At 41.8% G+C, this 8,299-nt stretch overlaps 1 non-coding gene across 1 annotated transcript; it reads left to right on the top strand.

Annotated features, from left to right (window-relative positions):
• Window positions 1–6,431: 6,431 nt before the first annotated feature.
• On the top strand, window positions 6,432–6,538 carry LOC147940049 (small nucleolar RNA R71). Its single transcript, XR_015564841.1, has one exon. It is a non-coding gene; the product is annotated as a small nucleolar RNA R71 (small nucleolar RNA).
• The last annotated feature ends 1,761 nt before the right edge of the window (window positions 6,539–8,299 follow it).

Below are 8,299 nucleotides of genomic sequence, written 5' to 3'. Positions count from 1 at the left end.
TGAGGTTTGAAAGTGGGATCTCAGCTCCTAAAGCTTGCAAATAGACTATCTAGAATCAATGTCCAAGTTACTAGTACTATGATGCAAGTTGAATGAGCTATACTTAAAGACTTTAGACAAGCATCTCACAACCTTTACTGATTTGAGCCTTAGATGTCCACATGCATTCAAATCAAACATTCCCTTTAACATTAATTAATCAAGAATATGAATCAATTATATGCAATGCTTAAACTCATTTGGCTTGGCAGTAAAAGGTTTAGAGACAATGATGGTCTCTCTTTAGAGTGGGGTTTATCAATATCAAGGTTCTCTCATAAAAAATGGATTGAGCTTTAGAAGAATGCTAAAGGTAAGAACACTTAGACACATACAAGAACAAAACCTTGTCTACCCAAAGGCACCCAAAGTGTTTATCCTATCAATCTAAACCCAATTGATCCTAGTGCTACCCTTTAACTTCTTCTCTTCTTTTTCACCCTTTTCTCTTTTGATTTTAAAGTCTTAGGAGAGGTTTCTTATTTGATCTTTCTAGTGGAATGGGGGATTCTTACTTATTTGCTATGGTTCTCTTTTCTTCTTATTCTTAAGACATATAAGCATTTTGCTAGACTTCTCTTATTCTTCCCATTCTTTCACTAGACTTTAAATTTACTTAAACACATTCCCCTCCTAAAGACTCTAACCTTTTCTTTCTCTTTTTCCTCTTTTCTTTTCATAACAGCCAAGTCCCAAACCCAACAAGTGAACCACCTAGTCTTATCTAGTTTGAAAAATGCAAACTAGAACTACACAAGGCTTTACTCTTGTCAGTTCAAACCTAACACTTTCTACCAAGCTCAATCCCAAAAATAGGCCTCACACACACAAGAATAAACATGGCTTGAAAGAAGGTTTGGTTTAGGGATAGGGGAACTGATTCTTAATGAGGAAATCAGCTACTTGGATCAACAAGAGTGGTAAAAAGGAAGAAGATGATCCAAATATGTATATGGTATCCATGAGTTTAAAACAATGCACACATTGATAATTGAAAGTCAATATTAGGTTCTTATAAATAGGAAATGGTTTCAAACCTCAACATGCTTCAATTTAGACCAAATGCAATGTAGGAATTCAAGGCTTGGTTCAATCTTATGCTTCTAACCACTCAACTAGCATCAAAGTACTATTAACTTGGGCATTGATCCTAGTCTAGTGAATAAACAAGTTAACAAGGGAATACTCATCATAGATCCCTAATGCAAAAACTATACAATCCTACATGAAACATGCTAAACAAGATCCTAATGTGCAGTGCAAACTACATGAACACTCTTTTTTTATAAAGATTTTTGCAAAAAATTTCAAATTTTTAGGGTTTTTCTATGCCTTAGATGCTATGCAAGTATTAACATGATGATGCTAAAAATTTGAAATAAGAATCACAAAACACAATGTCAAATGCTATCTCAAACCCTCCCCCAAACTTAAATCACACAGTCCCTGTGTGAAAGAAATTTGATTGAGGATTCAAGATGAAAAACAAATCATAAAACACAAAACACAATATGAAATGCAATGATATCTACAAGTGAAGGTGATAGTGGTACCTTAGGGAATGTGGAAGTAGTTGTCCACATCCATCTGCATGCTGTCATAGGAGTAGTTGGGGTCTTGCTGTTGACTTGGAGGTGGAGATTGGGGCAGCTCGACGATGGGAATCGACCGGGACTCGGTCGAGTAAGTGCTCCAGTGGGGGGGGTCGAGCTGGACCACGAGTGTCAAAATTCTGACCTTGCTGCTGGTAGAACTGCTGGTAGAGTGCTGGATCCATGAAGTACTGGGGTGGGATGGGAGGGTAACCTGGATATCCTGGATAAGCAGCTGGAGGTGGGAAGCCATAGGGTGATCTGGGCTGGAACTCGGCCGAGTGCATTGGAGGTGCTCGGTCGAGTAGGTGCTCGAGTGACCCGGTCGAGTACCTTGAAAATGGTTGTTCTCGGGTACTTGAGCTCCTCTTCCTCTAATTTGGCTCATACATTGAAGCCCTAGCTGGTTCCATAGGGTTCACAACTCTAGAAAGTGCTCTAGTTGAGCTGCTACTCCTCAAAGGGCTTGATGGTGTAGGTGAAGAATTCCCACTCTTCAACTCAGCAATCTCCTTCTTTAAGCCCTTGATAGACTTAGCCATGTTGGTCACCTTCTTCTTCAGCTTATCAAACCTCTTCCCATGCCATTTGTTCCATTTTTGCAAAAGAGTTAATCTCTTGGTAGCCTCCCTCACTCCTCTACTATCTCTTGGGTTGAGCTCATAATCCTCAAAGTAAAATTGCTCCTCCCCATCAGCCATTTGCACATCTCCAGCTTCATCAACTCTAGGTTGAACTATCCCATCAAACAAATGCTCCTCAGCTGGCCAAAAGTCAATGTTGGCTCCTTCTTGAATGGTGGTGAGCTCTTGGTTAGGCAAAATCAGTTGCTTTTTCCCAAGTGTTGGAAGTTCAAAGTTGAAAATGTGATTCCCTTGATGCATCTCCTTGGCTAGGATGAGAGTAGAGGTGAGGTAGCTAGAGTCAATCCATCTTGGTGAAACCCTTTCTCCTCTAAGTGGAACCTTAGCAGTTTGTAGGATTGGAGTAATGATGCCTCCAATGGTTAGTGCTCCTCTTGATCCTTTGTTCTCCAACTTGCCTACCCAACTTCTCAAGTAAATCATGTGGTCAATGAGCACCATTGCTAGGTCAGTCTCCACAGTGCTCCCAAGAATGATGGTACCATTTCTTGCTTGAAAGATGATTCCATTGAGAGCCAAATCAATCATCTTTAGCTCCCCTTCATTAATGTTCCCAGTTTCCTTCCTAGCAAAGAAGGTGTTGGCAAGGGCCTTGTGGAAGTACCTTAGGACTGGGCTCCTTATCCTTGAGCTCTTGGAGTTGGAGGATGAGTAGTATTTGTTGTCCCCAATGGTTTCCCACACAGCATAGAGCTCTTCTCTTGGAATCATCAAACTCCTATTGCTCCCAACCTCAAAACCAAACACATTGGCTATCTTCTTCATTGAAAGTTCATACCTTTTCCCTTTGATTGTGAAAGCAATGTGACCAGCTCCAAACTCAGCATCCTTCCTTGCATATGTATGCAACTTGACTGTGGCTAGAAACTCACAACTCTCTTCTTTGTATCCCTCCATGCAAAGCCCCATAAACTTAGTTAGGTTGCTCTTCTCAAAGAGATACTCCACATCTTCACCAATGGCTAGCTTCTCCATGGTTTCCTTGTGTGGATATCTAGTCCCTAAGAACTCCATTCTCATGAAAGCATCATAGAGTTGCCTCTTTGACAACCCACATGACTCAGCTTCTCCATCATCCTCTATCTCTTCTTTTTCACTTTCTTCCTCACTCTCATTCTCACTCTCCTCTTGTTCAACGTCAACTGCTGGCCTCTTCCCTTTGGCCTTGTGTCTCCTCATGAACTCATTGAGAGTTGACTCCCTTTCCTCCTCACTTTCAGTCCTCTCAGGATCTTCCTCAACTCTCTCTCTCCTTGGACACGGCATCTGGCTCGACCGGCTGCTCGAACCACCACTCGGTCGAGTGCATGATCGAGTGGGGCGTCGAGTGGCCCTTCCAGCTTCTCCTCTTGATTCAAGGCTAGCATCATGACGTTCCATGGAGTTTGCAGCGGTTTGTTGAGACTTCCTAGTGATCCTTGAAGACATTTTTTTTCAAAAAGAACTGAAGGGAATAGACTCAAAGCTCAAAGTTAATAGGTTAGTGACCCAAAAACTTGAAAGAACTAAGCTTGAGCAAAAGATAAGCTATGAGAGAGACTTTAAAACTTGAATTCAATTGTTTTGAGCAAATGAGAGAATGTGAGAGGTATAATCTCGTGCAAGGTCTATATAAAGAAGCTAAGGGGACAAAGAGACAAGGGTGGAGCGTCCATACCATTCAAATTTGAAATGGGAATCTTTGACCTGCTTTTTGCTTCCACTCGACCCCACACTCGACTGTACACGGTCGAGCACCTTGACCAAATTTTGAAATTTCAAAATTTTTCTTCTTGTTCTTCCCTCCAGTTGATCGTTCTAGCGATTTGAAGATCAAAAGGGCCTTAATTCCTTTCTAGCTCGGTTGAGTACCTCTCGTGGGCAGGTCGAGTGGGCCTGCGAGTCTCCTTCTCCAAGTCTAAATCTCTCCTTACCCAACTACATTTTCACCTAAAGGCCTGTCCAACACAAACATAAAAGAAAACACATCAAAACTACAAGGAAAATAAACCATATTTACAAAGGATACCTTAGGGACTTCCTCCCTAGTGAGCTTGTTTAAAGTCACTAAGCTTGACTTTGGTGTCCTTTTTAGACTTGGTTTAGATACCAAGGAGGTGATGAAATCCTCCCTGGAACCTCTTGATCACTGTGAAGTTGATCCTTGATCTCCTCACCCTTAACACACAAACCATATTTCTTCTTGATTTTAAGCCTTGGTCTTGCTTTCCTTAAGGACCTCTTGTTCAGCTTAACTTGGAGATCCTCAACCATACTAGTCAACTCTTGAACTGACCTCTTAAGCTTTTCCACAGAATCATCTTGAGAGGAGAGCTTAGCCTTTGGAGTTGCTTCACCACTTAAACCTTCTTGACCTCCTTTGTCCTTGATAGTAAAAGGTTGATCATCAATGGTAGGAAGGTTGGTTGGGTTATAGATGTTAAACTTCATGGCTATATCTTCAGCAATGTTCAAGGTCACAAGACCCTCCTTGACATCAATAACTGCTCCAACAGTGGCTAGGAATGGCCTTCCAAGAATGATTGGATCTTCAGGTTCCTTGTCCATCTCCAACACCACAAAATCAGTGTGAACCCTTGCCTTCCCTATCTTGATTGGGACATTCTCCAACCTTCCAACTATCTCCTTGTTTGACCCATCAGCTAGACATATATGAAGGTTGGTGGATTTGAAATCAGTTCTCCCAAGCTTTTGTGCTATGGAGTATGGCATCACACTTGTTGAAGCTCCCAAATCACAAAGGCATTGGTTGTAGTGAAGATAGCTAAGTGTGCAAGGCAGATAGAATGGACCTGGATCCTTAAGCTTGATTGGAATGATAACTCCTCCAAGGTCCTCAAGATCCTTCTCATCTTGAGCTTCAGCCTTCTTCTTTGACAAATCAAGCAAAAAAGCTTTGTAGAGAGGATATGGATCATAGTGTTCCAAGGCAGGTCCTCTCTCTTCGTCTTGGTAAGCAATGGTGATCTCTTGTATGGCCAACCCTTCCTCAACCACAGCTTCTTCCTTTAAAACTCTCTCTTCTTCTTGTTGCTTAGCCATCATCTCCTTTCTCTCAATGATTTCCCTAAGCTCCTTAATCTTTTGTGTTTTGAAACGTCCTGGGAATGGAAGAGGTGGCTTGTAAGCAGGAGGAATGTACTTAGCAGGCTTGATAGCTTCTGAGTCTGCAACTCGATCGACCACTCGAGCATGCACTCGGTCGAGTGGCTGTTCGAGTACTTGGTCGAGTGCAATAGCGGACTCCAGTTGCTTTGCACAAACGTCACTTGGGGCTTCAGTAACTAATGAATTCCCCCAAACTTGGACTTCACTGTCCTCAGTGACTTCCTCATCAGAGATATGAATGGCTTTTGCAGTGAAGTCCCTTGGATTTTGAACAGCTTTTCCAGGGAGTTGGTTGGGTTTAGGAGCTGAAGTAGAGGCAATGTTGCTCTCCATATACTTCACTCTGGAGGTGAGACCTCCAAACTTCATGTTCAGATCATTGTACTGTGATGTGAGCCTTTGATTCAACTCAGCAAACTGTTTGGCTTCCTCAATCTTGCCTTGTGTTTGCCCAATCAACAACTGTTGCATCATTGCTCTTAAGTCTTGTTCCTGGCCTTGGTTAGTCTGAAACCCTGGTGGGGGACACAATTGGGGCTGGAACACTTGGTGTTGTTGCTTGGGGATGTAGTTTTGTTGCTGTTGAGGTTGTTGAGGTGGATAGACTTGGTCTTGAGGGTTGGCCACATTGGTGCTCCTATAAGAGAGATTGTTGTTTTTGAAACCTCCTTGGTTGTAGCCTTTGAATCCTCCCTGGTTTTGCATGTAGCACAACTCAGCAAATTCAGGCTCCCCCTCTTGAACTGGAGCTTCTTCTTCACCAATGAAGTGAATGGACTTGGACTGGCTTAGGAGTATCTTGTCAAGCTTCTCATTGACCATCTTCAAATCCTTCTTATACTTGTCCTCTTGATCAGTTGAGGAGCCCCTGATGGTCCTATCATAGTCCTCATTATAATTGCCATCAGATTGAGCAAGATTCTCAACTAATTCCCATCTTTCTTCCACATTCTTGTTGAGGAAGTTGCCATTAAAGGCTGTATCAAGAAGCATTCTTATCTTGGGAAGCACTCCTCTATACAAGGTGCTTAGAAGTGACTCATTGGTGAAGCCATGGTGAGGACACTGAGTCTGGAATCCTTTAAACCTCTCCCAAGCTTCACAAAAGCTCTCATTATTCCTTTAAGCAAACCCAGAAATTTCATTCCTCAACCTAGCAGTCCTTGCATTAGAGAAGAACTTGGCCAGAAAAGCTTTCTTGCATGCATCCCATGTGGTGATAGCTCCATTAGGAAGAGTCTTCTCCCAAAGGTGAGCTTTGTCTCCAAGAGAAAATGGGAAGAGCCTTAATTTGAATCCATCTTCACTCACTCCATTGATCTTTGTGAGTCCACATATTCTGTCAAACTCATCAAGGTGATCTAGTGGATCTTCCATTGGCAACCCATGAAATTTGTTGGCTTGTATCATGGAGATCAATCCACTCTTGATCTCAAAGTTATTGTTTGCTACTAAAGGTGGCACAATTCCAGCCCTTTGGTTGTGGGTATTGGGTGCATCTCCTGCACCAATGTGCCTTGGTCTCTGCTCATGGATAGCTTGTTGCTCCATGATGTCTTGACCTTGTTGTTGTTGAACTACTCTTCCTTGCTTATGTCTCAAACCCTTTTGTAGCCTGTGGATGTTGTCAATAGGCTGTTGAAGACTGTCTTTGCCTTTTGACCTTGTGTGCATCAACAAACTCTACTACAGACTTGAACAGGTACACGGTCGAGCGCAGGCTCGAGTGGGTGGTCGAGTCGACTGGGAAGTAATGGCTAATTGGATCTGGTTTCTGGCTCGATCAAGTGCTCGATCACAGCTCGGTCGAGTGGTGGTCGAGTAGGTGGTCGAGTGGGTACCTGAATCACAAAACAGCCAAGCAAAGGAAGATTCGAGTTCAGTAACTTCACAAGTGTTTAAACGAACTTAATCTTAGACTAATATTGATCCTAAATGTCACAAAACAAACTCAAATGGGCAACGGCGCCAAATTGAAACTGACTTTCTTTGTGGTGTGGTGAATGATTGATGTATGGAATGATGATGTATGGAATGAATAGAAGTCAGGGTGTTTCAATTCCCCTTATGCAGTTGCAATATAAGAGGTGTCAATCCTATCTGAGTGATTGTGAACAATTAAGATGTGCATATGAGTCTAAGTCAAGCCAATTGTAAAGATTGTTTGTCACTAACAATCCTATAATGAGATATGAAATGCAGAAAGTAAAACCAACTAGAACAAGATACTAAATGCAAACAGAACAGACAAATTAAAGCTATAATGAAACTAGAACAAAAGTACACACTATGCTGATGAACTAATGCAAGACAAGTAATGAATAGAAGACTAAGTGAATGCAATGGAAATGAAACAGGAATGAAACAAGACAATTAAAATTCATAAACACAAGTTCTGGGGACGAACTCGAGCAGCACTCGACCGAGTGTAGGTCAAGTACAGGGTCGAGCTAGACTAAAAGTGAAAACATAGCAACCCAAGAAAAACAGAGCAATGCAAAAACGAATCAAACAACAAGCAAGCAATGATATTTAGACTAAGATATTAATAAACAAAGAAGGCCTTGAGGAGGGATTCATGGGCTGAGCTAATCATTGTGGTTATCTAACTTGGTCAACAAATCTCAAGCAAACTTTGAGCTGATCTCTAGACATACTATTCTAAGACATGTTTAATCCACTCTCATGGCAAGAAACAATCAAACCTATGCATTTCTAGACTTGTTCTCACAAAGTAAAGAATCTACACAAGCAGGCATTAAGCAATACATCTCAAACCAAACAAGACTTCTAATCTCTTAGCAAGCCTAATGGTAAGCTCTAGATCTAGCCTTATCTATGCTCCTTAAACATTGGTGTGATGCTAAGATGCTTGAAATCAAACCCTACCTTGATCAGCATTAAGATCATCTAGCC

Source organism: Camelina sativa, chromosome 8, assembly GCF_030686135.1.
Source record: "Camelina sativa cultivar CO46 ecotype springtype chromosome 8, ASM3068613v1".
NCBI lineage: Eukaryota > Viridiplantae > Streptophyta > Magnoliopsida > Brassicales > Brassicaceae > Camelina > Camelina sativa.
The sequence above is the reverse complement of the archived record's forward strand: the minus strand, read 5'-3'. Positions and strand labels throughout refer to the sequence as shown.